Genomic DNA, 14,147 nt, shown 5'->3' with positions numbered 1-14,147 from the left:
TCAATCAGTAAAGCATGTAAAAATGTACGTATTCAATGAACATCAACTTATAATCATTGAAAAATATATCCTTTCCCCATCAATAAACGAATGGATAGAGAAGCTGTGGTATATTCACACAATGGAATACTACGCTGCATTGAAAAACAAGGAACTCATGCAATATTATTCAAAATAGGTGAGCCTGGAGGACATTATGCCGAGTGAAGTATCTCAGATGCAAAAGGACAAATATTGCATGGTGCCACTGTTGTAAAATGGGACTGATATCAGGGTTGGGGTAAGACTGAGAAAAACTGGATAAATTGTGTATACTGCACTGAAACAGATGAGGGAGTGAATAATTTAAAAGCGATGTATGATAGGGTCTTATGGTTATCACAAGAGTCCACAATTAAGGTTGCATAGTGGAATGTACTTGGGGTGGTGGGAGGGGTGCGGGGGGATTGTGTACTAGGGAAGGAGTGTTTCTTTTACTTTTGAAAGAGAGGAGCGAACTGGGGAGGGGGGAGGGATGGGCAGGGAGAGAAGTACAGCAATGAATGAATGGAAATACAAAATCTCTGTAAATGCTCATTAAAATTATTTTAAAAAAGGAAAAGAAAAATACATCCTTTCAACTACAAAGTTGCTACTCAGTTGTCTTTTTACACCTACAGTTTTAAAACTATTATTACTAATATGCTTATATACAACCAATAACCATACCAAACAGATCACCTACAACAGAAGAGGCTGTGCTATAAAGATTGGGAGGTAAGAAAGATTAAATGTGGTGAGAGAATACAAGGCAGTAACATGACGTGGGAGGTATTTAACAATTACTTGGGAGGACAGTGACAGAAATACAAAAAAATAGAAGGAAGCATTCAATGGAGATGGATGAAACCAGAAACCCTTGAGCAGTAACTAAGACGCAGAGCACGTAAAGTCTCAGGCTGTTCGCCAAAAAGGGCTCACGTTTGAATCCACCAGCTCCTTGGAGGAAGATGAACAGTTTCCTCCAACATAGATTATTACACAGCCCAGAACCCGATGGAGGGTACAACAAGCCAGGATCTCTGTGAGTGGGTTAATTTTAATAATACTTTCCGTTCAATATAAATTCATTTTCATGACAGTTTTCATTTATTATCTACAGTGAAAGGACTGAAGTTACTAAATGGATGACTTCTCCAAGATGTCACAAAGCTAATACAGAGCATCTCCCCTGGGTATTCTGATATTACACTATGCTCTTTCTACCCCGTTGGGAGCTCTGGATGGTTCAGCCACAGAATGCTCACCTTTCACATGGGAGGTTTGGGTACAATTCACCTCAGGCCCAGCTCCCCCTCACTCGTCTGTCCACTGAAGCTCGTGTGCTTGCTATGATGCTGAGCAAGAACCTGGTGAGCCACCAGATTAAGATGTACTAGGAAGAAGGGCCTAGGGATTTACTTCCAAATATCAGCCAGTGAAAACCCTCTTATGACAACAGTGACCTGAATCCTGAGAATGACTATGCATCTGGGGCTGACAGCAACAGCACAATCATGTAACTTGGGCAACCAGCCCATCCATGCTGGCTGCCATCATTAGTGGACAGCAGTACACACATCAGAGTACCCTGATGCAAACACCAGGTGGCTCTGCATAATCTGTATGGAGTGGCACAGTGGCAAGGCCACCCAAAGAGCATTCTATCCTGGAGTTAGCAGGGAGACAGCAAAAGAAGGGAGCATTTCTGAGACAGCTAACCAAGGCAGAGGGTTGATGCTTTGCTGTAGACTGCTGCCTGATTTGCCATCAAGTTGGTTTCAACTCACAGAGGCTCTACCTGGGGTTTCTAAGGCTGTAAATCATAACAGGAGGAGATTGCACATCTTTCTTCCAGGGAGCTTTGAACAGCTAACCAGCATGACATGCTTTTGACACACTCTCTTTTCAAATAATAGGGACTGAAAATACAGGCAATGTTGTTGGTATGTACTGTCAAGTCAAGAACCGACTCATTGCTGACCCTCAGGACTGTATAATAAATCACATGGGAAAGGACTGTCCATCTTTTACCTGTGGTGAAGCTGGTGAATTAGAATTGCAAGTCTTTGGATTGGTAGTGCAACTCCTTACTGATATCTTTAAATTGTGGTATTGAAGAAGAGTACTGAAACACACGAACTTCTTCAGTACGTGGACTGTCAAAAGAACAAACAGGTATCTCTTAGAACAGGTGCAGCCAGAGTGCTCCTGGAGACAAATATCACATAATTCAAGTATGTGGTCAGGAGAGGCTATTCCTTGGAGAGAGGCACATCATGCTTGGGAAGGTGGAGGAACACTGCAGGGGAGAAAGATCCTCAGCCAGGTGGACTGACAGTGACTTCAGCAATGGGTTCAAGTGTGTCAGAGATGATGAGGATGGCAGAGCATAGAACAGGGTTCAGACCTGTTTGTTCATAGGTTATTATGAGTGACAATTGATTCGACACCACCTAACAACTACAACAACAACTGTCTGTTGAATAGGGTTGTTGTTAACCACTGAGTTGAAACCAAGGTAATAAGATGTACCAGAGGAAAATGCTCACCTTTCTCCCACAGAGCAGCTGATGGATACAAACTGTGCCTCTAGGTTGGCAGCTCAACTCCTTACCACTGAGCCACTTAGTTGGAATAGTTTTTCATTTTGTTTTGTTTTAAAGTGCTTTACTTCCCACACTGAACAAGATCTTCAGTGGCAAAGAACAAGTGTACTCCCTTGGCCCCTACCAGGGTACAGCAGCTAGGCCTCCAACGGCTCACAGGATTACAGAGCTGGGATCCCACCATGCCAGGGCAGCTGCTGACAGACATGGCTGGGCTGGAGGGGGCAGGTGCTCATCTAACACGTGGAATGCTCCCTGAGGCGAAAGCCTCGTGACTAGTAGAGAAAGTGAGGAAACATTGCCTATACAAGCAGACCTTGACATAGAAATGCTTGAAAGACTGAGGAGCCTTGGGGGAGAGGAGGGAATAGTCCTTTAGGATGGCAAGTGAGAAAACAGTGGGACTGATTTTTTTTTCCATTTCAAAATCATGAAGGTTCACTGGCCCGAAGAGAAATGACCATTTTACCCCACCCACAGCTAAGTGGAACACCAACAAGCAGCTCAAGACATGGCTGTGGATTTAATTTAGAGATGGTATGATCCCGGACATGGTAATAAAAAAGAATGCTGACTCACAGCAATCTCTGTGTGTCAAAGTCACTGCTCCACAGGGGTTTTAAGCTGTACCTCGGGAAGCAAACCACCAGGCCCTCCTTCTGAGGTGCCTTTGAAGCATCAACTTTTTGGTTAGTGGTCTAGGGTTTAGTTACTTGTTCCACTTAGGGATGCCTGAAGAATAGAACACTTTAGGGGAAGACATAAATAATTTCCTTTATGACATCCAGATTTTTAGTACATTTTATGCTGAACCAAATAGTAAAACCCTAATTGTCTTCTCCTCCTTTATAAAATTTTGAACAGAAAAGATTGGTACTTGAAGATATTTCGTTAGAAATAGCATTAGGGTGATTCTTTTGAGTGAGTGCACTGAACCTAACAGCAGATACACAGATGAAGGAACAGTCAGTGGGGAGAGCTGCCGTTTGCTGAGGGCTGTGCCCAGCCAGGTCCAGGGGGAGCACGAGTGTCCATGACTCACTGCCTGGCCAAAGCTGGCAGACCAGGCACCCAGGGCTGGGGCTGAAGCCATTTTACGACTCCAAAGTCTCTACAAATGACAGATTACTAGTTCATTTTGCTTTAAACAACCATAATTCAGTACATTAGGAAATCCTTAATTGGCATGGCTGCCCTGAAAAGTGAAGTGCCTGAGATGTGAGCAAGGACGGCAGCCAGGGCAGCTGAGCCGATGCCCTCAGACAGCACGCACACAGGCAGTTCTCGGGCGCTGGGTGAAAGGCTGGGATTTTCCATTTGGAAGGAAAGTGAGGTTTTCCTGCCAGCTCTGCCACGAAAATTTTTAGGAACAGGGAGTGTGCCTGGTACTGTGACAGCTCCTGCTGCCGGTGACTGTCAGCTTGGGGAGGCCCCCTCCTCAGGGTAGGGCCAAACACTGACCAGCTAGGGCTCTGTGGGCGTGGGCAATGTTTCCCCACTTTAGCACTCCAGTGGAATGAAAAGTGAAAAATAAGAAACGAAACAACCGCCCCTTTTCTTTGAATGCATTTAACAAAATGCCTTGCTGGTAAAGATGGGACCACACTGTATCCTTCTCCATCTAAGGTAAAATTCCTAAAGAAAAGAAACTTTTGAAAAGAGTCTTATACTTAGCGTTGATAAAAAACTAGAGCAACTCAGGCAATGTGGCTAAGAGATTACAAAGCACTTTCTGTCTAGCACCTATGAGTTGATTTGTAAAGTGGATAGGTTTTCTTAAGGGGCTAATGATCTACCTACACGAACAGTTAACAGAACCGTCTAAACTCCAATCCAGGCTTTCTAATTTCAAATCTAATACTGTTTTCCACATGACTAAACTCTTAAAATAATGATCTGAAAATAACTATTTATAATATTCTCTAGTCTTTGGGACATACCAAAAGCAATGCTCCTGGGGAAATTGCTATCAATAAACCTAAACACATCAGAAAAAAAATAAAGAACCTGACATCAACATCCAAAGACAACCTCTTAAACAGAAAATCCTGCAGTCTACAGAAGAAAGGAAATAATAGATATTAGAGCTGAAATAAATAAAACAGAAAGTCAAAACAAAGTATCAACAAGACTAGATAGAAGTTGATTCTTTTAAAGGATTAAAATTGACAAGCTACTGGCAAATCTAATATATAAAGGGTCGTTGTTGTTGTTGTTGTTGTTGTTGTTATGTGCTGTCAAGTTGCTTGCAACTCTTGGTGACCCTATGCCCAATAGCTCTGAACCCTGCTCTATCCTGAGCCCATCTCACTATCTTTGAGACACTTACCCTCATTACCCAGTTACTGTATCAATTCATCTCATGTGGGGTCTTCCTCTTCTGTGCTGTCCCTTGACCCTTCCAAGCATGATATCCTTCTACAAAGACTGGTCCCTTCTGGCTACATGCCAAAAGTGTAAGAGACAGAGTCTAAAAAGCCTTGCCTCCAAGGAACAGCTTGATTTTACCCTCTCCAGGACAGATATGTTAGTTTTGTTGGTAGTCCATGGTATGTTCAATACTCTTCTCCAGCAATACAACTCAAAGGCATCAATTCTTCTGTCATCTTTGGTCATTGTCCAACTCTCTAATGCATAGCAAGTAAACGCAAAGACCATAGCCTGGATCAGATGAACCTTTGACTCTAGACTGACATCCTTGCTCTTCAGCACTTCGGAGAAGTCCCTGACAGCAGATTTTCCGAATGCAATTTGTCTTTTGATTTCCTGACTGCTGGTGCCATGAGTGCTGATTATGGAAAAGAACAATGTGAAATTAACAATCTCAATCTCTTTACCATATATCATGATGTTGCCATTTTGCCCAGTGGTGAGAATCTTTGTTTTCTTGATGTTGAGCTTCAATCTGTATTGCAAACTACATTTCTTGACCCTCTGCAGCAAATGCTCTGGGCTCTCCTCAGTTTCAGCATGACACAAGTTGTTGATGAGTCTTCCTTCAAACCTTGTAAAGTCCAGCCTCTCTAATGAGCTGTTCTGCATACAGATTGAAAAGGTATGGAGACAGGACACATCCCTGACACACTCTTGTTTTGATTTTGAACCATGCAGTTGTTTCTTTGTTCTGTTCTGAGGACTGCCTCCTGGTCCAAGTATAGATTTCACATGAGCAAAATCAAATGTTCTGGGGTTCCCATTCTTCTCAAGGTTAGCCACAATTTGTTGTTGTCCACGCAATCCAATGTCTTTGCATGGCCAATAAAACACAGATAGACATTCCTCTGCTACTCTCTGCATTCAGCCCAAATCCATCTGACACTGGGAATAATATCCCTAGTGTCATGATATCTTCTAAACCCAGCTTGTATTTCTGGTAGTTCTCTGATGATGTACTGTTCCAGTCACTTTTGTATAATCTTCAGCAGGATATTAGTAATATTCTGTAATTCCCACACTCTGTCTGGACACCTTTTTTTGGGGGCTGGGAGCGGGGATTGGGAAAAAAAATATAGATTTCTTCCAGCAAGTTGGCCAGGTGGTTATCCTCCAGATTTTTTGGCACAGCCTGGTGAGCACTTCCAGGGCTACATCTACATTTAAACTCTGATGGCCTAGTGGTAAGAAGCTGAATTGCAATCCCAAAGGTACATGGTTTGAACCCATAAGTTGCTTCAGGCAGTTGCCTCTTGTGTGATTAACTGCCTCTGAAAGCCTACTGGAAGGTTGGCTATGAGTTAGTTCTGACTTGATAGCACACACACACACACACACACACACACGTTGTTGTTATTAAGTGCCATAGAGTAATAGGCAGCTCAAAGCGACCCTATGAATGAAAGACTTGAACACTTGTATAACTCATCCTTTCTCCAGGTTCATAGGGTTTCCCGAGGCAGGCTATTTCAGAAGTGGATGCCACTCCTGCTTCCAAGCTTGTTTTAATCGGGGAGCTCCACCAAATACTGTCCACCATGAGTAACCATTTTCACATTTGAGACAACAGTGTCATGGTGTTCAGCTCCACAGCCACCACAAGTTACCTCTGTATAACAAGTGGATAGACCAGGGTTATATAACCTAGAAGAATGTTTGACCAAAAACAACTAAAAACAGGCCTGAGGGCCATGGATTAAAGTCACTCACCTTTGGCTTGGTAGCATCACTTTCTCTCCACTAAGCCAACTGAGCTCTCTCTATACTGTTGTTGTTCTTGTTCTTGTTGTTAAGTGCCGTTGAGTCATAGGTGACTCACAGAAACCCTACTTAATTTAAGAACCAGAGCATGGTTCAAACTCCGTGAGCTCCTTCATTCCAAATTCTTCCATAATACATAATCTAGGGCATTGCACCGCAAATGAACTTCCCAAATAGACATTTCACACATATAACTTGTTGAAAAATTCTGTGTTTTTCTGTGTGATTCCACCTGAAGCAGAGTTTGAAGCCTGTCATTGGTTTCCTCTGGATGTTTCACAGCAGCTCTTTTCCTTAGCTTATTTTTATTTTGTGTCCTCTATAACAATAACTACAACATGGAGAAGAAGAAGAATTCTAGGACATTTAATTGTGCTTATGTGAAACCTATACATAGACAAAGGAGTAGCTGTCAGAGAAGAACAAGGGAACACTGCATGATTTAAAGTGAGAAATAGTGTGGCCAAGATTGTATCTTTTGTCCATACCTACTCTTTATGCTGATCAAATCATTTGAGAAGCTGGACTCTATGAAGAAAATATGGCATTAGGACTGGAGGATGACTCATCAGCAATTTGCATTATGTAGGCTTGAAATGTTTACTGCAGAAGATCGAAGACTGCAACCTTCACTATGGATTACATTTCAACGTCCAGAAAATAAAAACACTCATCACTGGACCAATAGTCAATATCATGATAGAGAAAGACTGAATTTGTCACAATTTCTTTTTATTTGGTTGAATTCACAAACAATATTCATTCGTAGAGAAATCAAAGGATATGTTGCATTTGAGGAATCTGCTGCAGACAACCTCTCTGAAGTGCTAGACAGGAAGACAGTTTAAGTACTTGATTCATGCCATGATTTTTTAAATTGCTTCCTATGCATCTTGAAAGTTGGGCCATGAATAAAGAAAGCTGAAGAAGAATGAAAGCCTTTAAATTATGGTGGCAAAGAATACTTAATATCCAATGCAGTACCAAAACAATAAACAACTTTGGAGAAAGTGGAACCAAACTGTTCCATAGGAGCACATATGGTGAAACTACATCTCACATACTTTGGGCATGTTGTCAGAAGGGATTTTGGAAAAAAGACATCATTACAGTGGAGGGTCAGTAAAAGAAAAGACTGAACTAGAAATCCTAACTCCATGAAATAATGAGCTACATGTTGGAGTGAGGATAGTGCAAGCCAGGGTAAGGTTCAGAACAGTTGTTTAGTGTCACTATGAAGCTTTCTCTCACATGTTTGGGGTATGTTGTTAGGAGAGAATATTCCCTGGAGAGGGGCATGCTTGGAAAGGTGGAGGAATGGAGGAGAGGAATGCACACAAGCAGGCAGACTCACACAGTGACTGTAATGGGCTCAAGTGTGTCAGAGATTGTGCAGATAGCACAGGATAGGACACGGTTCAGATCTTTTGCACATAGGATCAGACCACTATGAGTCATACTCAACAGTGCCTAACAACAACAATAACAATAAGTCATAGTGACTGTTGCATATTCCTCCCATCTTCTTTTGATGCTTCCTGGATAATTCAAGACTTTAGGCAGGGTCACTTCATCAAAAAGAATTTGCTAACATGAAATAATTTCAGAAAGTAGAAAGTTGCTATACTTAAGGATGCTTTGGGCAGAATATTAAATGATCCAGGAAGTATTAAAAAAAGATGGAACGAGTCACTGTACTGAAAAGAATTGGCAGACACAGAAAAAGGTCATGAAACAACATATGAGCAAGAGCCTATGGTGATAAAGGAAGAAGCTCAAAGCCCCAGAAATTGATGGTATACAAATTGACGTATTTCAACTAACAAATGCTGTCCTAGATGTGCTCACCAAGTTGTGTTAAGAAATCTGGAGGAGACCACTTGGCCAACTGACTGGAAGAGATCTCTATTTGTTCCAATTCCAAAGAAAGGTGACCCAACAGAGTGTGGAAATTATCAAACAATATCATTGATATCACATGCAAGCAAGATTTTGCTGAAGATTATCCAAAAATGACTGGAACAGCACATCAACAGAGAACTGCCAGAAGTGCAGGCTGGCTTTAGAAGGGGTTATGGTACTAGGGATATTGCAGCTAATGTTAGATGGATCTTGGCTGAAATCAGGGAGTACCAGAGGAATGTCTGTCTATGTTTCATTGATTATGCAAAGACATTTGACTATGTGGATCATAACACACTGTGGCTGACTCTGAGAAAAATGCGAATCCCAGAACACTTGATTGTGCTAATGTGAAACCTATACTTGGACCAGGAGGCAGTCATCGGAACAGAGCAAGGGGACACTGCATGGCTCAAAATTGGGAAGAATGTATGCCAGGGATGTGTCCTATCTCCATACTTTTTCAACCTATAACCAGAACAAATTATCCAGGAGGCTGGGCTCTATGAGGAGAAGTGTGGCATCAGGATTGGTGGAAGATTCATCAACAATCTGCGTTATGCCAATGACATAACCCTTCTTTCTGAAACTGAGAAGGACCTTAAGCACTTGCTGCAGAAGGTCAAGGACTGCAGCCTTCAATATGGATTGAGGCTCAATGTCAAGAAGACAAAGATTCTCACCACTGGGCCAAATGGCAGCATCAGGATGGATGGAGAAGAGATTGAGATTGTTCACAGCTTTAGTTTGCTTGGCTCCACAGTGAACACTCTTGGTACCAGAAGCCAGGAAATTAAAAGACATATTGTGATGGAAAAGTCTGCTGTTAGGGATCTCTCCAAAGTACTGAAGAGTAATGGTGTCACTCTGAAAACTAAGGTGTGCCTGATGCAGGCTATGGTCTTTGCAATCACTTATCATGCATCAGAGAATTAGACAGTGACTAGGGAGGACAGAAGGAGAATTGATGCCTTTGGGCTGTGGTGTTGGAGATGAGTATTGAATATACCATGGACTGCTAAGGAAATGAGCAGTTTCATCCTCGAGAGGGTTAAACCAGGCTGCTCCTTGGAGGCAAGGATTCTGAAGCTTCATCTGACATATTTTGGACATGCTGCAAGGAGGGACAAGTCCTTAGAGAAAGACACCATGCTTGGAAGGGTGGAGGGACAGCACAGAAGAGGAAAACTCTCTATGAGGTAGACTGATTCAGTGACTGGGGTAGTGGAGGTGGATGTGTCGGAGACAGTAAGATTGGCATAGGATAGAGTAGGGTTTAGGGCTGTTGTACATAGGGTTGCTATGAGTCTCAGGAGACTCGATAGCATATAACAACAAACAGCAGCATATGATCAAGAACTAATGGTAAGGAAGGAAGAGTTTCAAGCTGCATAAAAGGCAATGGTAAAGACTAAGGCTCAAAGACTTGATTGAATACCAGTTGGCACGTTCCAACAAAAAGATGCAGACCTGGATGTACTTACTAGGCTGTGCTAAGAAATCTGGAAGACAGCTAGCTACCTGGCCAACTGACTGGAAGAAATCTATATTTGTTCTCATTCCAAATAAAGGCTATCTAATAAAATGTGGAAATTATAAAAAATGTTATTAATGTCACATACAAGCAAAATAGTTATGAAGATCATTTAAAAATGTCTAGAACAGTACATTGACAGAGAACTGCCAGAAATTCAAGTTGGATTTAGAAGAGGCCACAGCACTAGGGTTACCGTTGCTGTTGTCAGATAGATCTTGGCTGAAAGCAGAGAATACCAAAAAGATATCTATTTGCATTTTATTGACTATGTATGCAAAGGCATCTGACTATGTGGATCACAATCAATTATGATTAACATTGAGAAGAATGGGAACATCGTAACTCTTAATTGTGCTCATGAGAAACCTAAACCTAGACCAAGAAGTGTTAAGTGAACAGAGCAACGAAAAATTACGTGGTTTAAAATTAGGAAATGTATCTTCATATCTATTCAGTCTATATGCTGAATAAATTATACAAAAACCTGGACTTTATAAAGACAAATTTGGCATCAGGATTGGAGAAAGAGTCATCAACAATTTACATTATGTAGACGAAACAATTTCAAATTGAAGCAGAAGGAAGTGAAAAAAGACCTTGGAGACCAAAGCACGACCTTGACCATATCCCACCTGAATTAAAAAACGAAACAAAACAAAAACAAAAACCTCCTGAGAATAAATGTAATTCACTCAATACTAATGACTAAAAATCAAGTGAATTGTGGGATGATATATAGAATATCATACATGAAAAAAGCAAATATCACTACAAACACAGAGAAGTAAAAAAAGACCACAGTGTATCACAGAAGAGACTCCACAACTTGTAGAAGAATGTTTCAAAACAAAGAGAAGAAATCCTGAAGAGAGATGAATAGGAAATTTTAAAAGTCAGCTGGAGAAGACAAAGAAATAACACAATGTGCAGAGAACTAGAGTTAAAAAAAAATCAAAAGGGAAGAACACATTTGACACTTCTCAAGTTGAAAGAATTGAATAAGAAATTCAAGCCTTGACTCCTCAATGACATAGGCAAAATCTTAAATGAAAGGAATACAAAGTCATTGTACCAAAAATTATTCAACAGTGAACTGTTTCAGAAAACAGTATATGATAAAAACCCAAATGATAATGAAAGAAGACATTCAAGCTGCACTGAAGACACTGGAAAAAAATAAGGCCCCAGGAATCGATGGAATACTAACCCTGGATATACTCACTAACCTGTGCTAGAAAATTTGGAAAGTAGCTACTGAGCCAACTGATAAAGAAACTCATATTTGTGCTCTAAGTGCCTATAACAATGGAATGAAGGATCCATAGATCATGAGGATACAGCAGGATTAGGGTAAGGTTAAAGTCTGTTTTTCACAAGATCATTATGAATCATATTGGTCTCAATGACATTCTACAACAACAGCAAAATAAACTACCATGTATAGCCAAAAATGCACAAAAATCATAGAATTAATTAGATGACTAAGAGCTTCAAACTTAAATCACTACAGCACATCAAAAGACATCTTCAAAAGAGTAAAAAGGGAATATACTGTTGTTGTTGTTGTTTAATGCTGTCGAGTCATAGACGACTCATAGCTACCCTATGAACGAACAGCCTGAGCAATGTTCGTACATAGAGTTTCCAGAAGCAAGCCATTTCAGCAGTGGATGCTGCTCCTGCTTCCAGGCTTGATTTAGTCGGGAAGCTCCAGCCAACACTGTCCACCATGGGTGCCCATTACCACGATTGGCATATCACTGTCACAGTCTTGAGCATCACAGCAACCACGAGTTACCTCTGTACAGCAAGGCACATACTGAGAGGAAAAAAAAATCATGGCATACTTTGCTACAAGAAAAATAAATGTGTGTTCTTAAAAAAGAAAAAAAAAAGACGATGACTGTGGAAGGAATATACAGTTACTGTATAAAAGAATAATTAGTCAATTTCAAGAAATAGTAGTCAAGAACTACATCTGATGAAGGAAAAAGTTCAAGCTGCCAAGAAAGCATTGGCAAAAAATAAAGGCTCCAGGAATTGAGAAAATACTAATTGACATGTTTTGACAAACAGGTGCAGGACTAGTCTATGTCAAGAAATGTGGAAGGCAGCTAGCTGGCTAACTGACTGAAAAAGATTCATTTAAAAAAGAGACCCATTAAAAAAATGTTATTCACAAGAAGACCCTGGGTAGAATGAGTAAAAGTGGAACAAAATCAATGGAATCCACAGGACTATAACTTTTAGACACTTTTCAAACCTAGAACAAAACATACACCTGTGGTTCAACTAACAGACAAACATCAGGTCTATGAAGTGAGCAATAACGCCAGGGAGGCACTTGCTCCTTTGAATAATCAATCATTTAAGATAAAAAAAGGCAATATTTGCTCATGCATAAAGCTTAGAAGGTAGAAGGTTGTTGGAAGGTAGAAGGTTGTGATAGAAGAATTAATGAAAGCAAGAATCACAAGGAGAATGTGTGACGAGTGCAGTTACATTGTAATAACTACATTAAACAACATGAGTATGAATAGTTATATGAAAAACCAATTGGCTTTTAAAACTTTTATTTGAATAGCAATTTTATCTACTTATATATAGAAATGTAAATATAGACGGGGGCTCTGGTGGTCCAGTGGTAAGAAGCTGCTCTGCAATCCCAAAGGCATGTGGTTCAAATACACCGGTTGCTCCATGGGAGAAGGATCTCATCCTATGATTTACTGCTTCTGAGTTGACAACACATAACAACAACAAATGTTGATGGAATGCACATGTGGGAAAGATTGTCTTATAATCATAGTAGGTGAAGAATGGATAAAGAAAGATTCATCAATGGATGCTAAAGTCTCTCTCCAAAGGATCATTAGCCACAGTGGAGGCAGGGGAAGGGGTATATGCTAATTATACAGCGAATAAACTATCACCTTGATCAAAATTAGCATAATCCTCAGAGTATCTCCAGACACCATTAACTCAGAGGGATATAATACCAGACATTACACTTCAGGAGAAAAGGTGACATCAGATGACCCTCTCTTCCCTAAAATGAACATCTTCAAGTGCATGTAGGGAAAGAGGAGACTGAAACTTCCCTAGGGAAAAGTCCCTCCATTTGGAGATACTTGTCTCTGTGGCTGCAGGCAATCTCAGGAACTAAACAGGGCAAGAGAGTTGGGACAGAGAGCTACAAGCAGAGGAAAGACTTTCTCAGCTAGCTCATCAGCTGTAAGAAAGAGAGCTGAGAGTCCGCGACCCCGCCGCCAGCTCTGAACTTCGGGACTAGCAAAGTTGGGTGCCACATAGACGCAGTGGACAGAGGGAGTGGATTCAAACTGGGACCCACCCCTGCACCTTTGACCCACGTCTCCAGGTACCGCATCGCTTCCCTCACCCCAGTCTGCGACCCCGCAGCCAGCTCTGAACTTGGGGCCCAAGGGCTGAAGGCCGGCGCAAGGGCTAGGACTTAAAGAAAACAAAACCAAAACCAAAACAAAACAAAACAAAACAAAAAACCACACAAAATAACAAAAACACATAGACCAAATTTATAGCATTTTTCAACCTCACTTTAAAAAGTTTCCGATATTGAAGATTTAGTTTCTTTTGACTACAAACTGCTGTTTGGCCCTACCACAATGGTCCCACCAACTTAAGCAAAAGGGAGGCACTGGACATCTCGATAGAGAAGTAGTAACATCAAACCAAGAACCAACTGTCACCTTAGTTTTCAAAAACTCTTCCACTTCAATGTCTTGAAAGAAGCATGGTTCCTCACTCACCACACAAGCCCAAAACAAGATATCTACCCCCGAAAATGACACAGTAGCAATGGATTTCATGAAGCCAGAAAGTCTGATGGAACTTTCTGATGCAGAATT

General features: G+C 41.1%; 1 protein-coding gene across 1 annotated transcript in view; it reads right to left on the bottom strand.

Moving 5' to 3' along the window:
* LOC102877386 (tetratricopeptide repeat protein 23-like) overlaps positions 1–14,147 on the bottom strand; it is a 204,662-nt gene that overhangs the window by 76,568 nt on the left and 113,947 nt on the right. The window lies entirely within an intron of this gene.

The sequence above is a fragment of the Elephantulus edwardii genome, unplaced genomic scaffold, assembly GCF_000299155.1.
Source record: "Elephantulus edwardii isolate Elephantulus edwardi_28Jun2011 unplaced genomic scaffold, EleEdw1.0 scaffold00403, whole genome shotgun sequence".
Taxonomy (NCBI): Eukaryota; Metazoa; Chordata; class Mammalia; order Macroscelidea; family Macroscelididae; genus Elephantulus; species Elephantulus edwardii.
The sequence above is the reverse complement of the archived record's forward strand: the minus strand, read 5'-3'. Positions and strand labels throughout refer to the sequence as shown.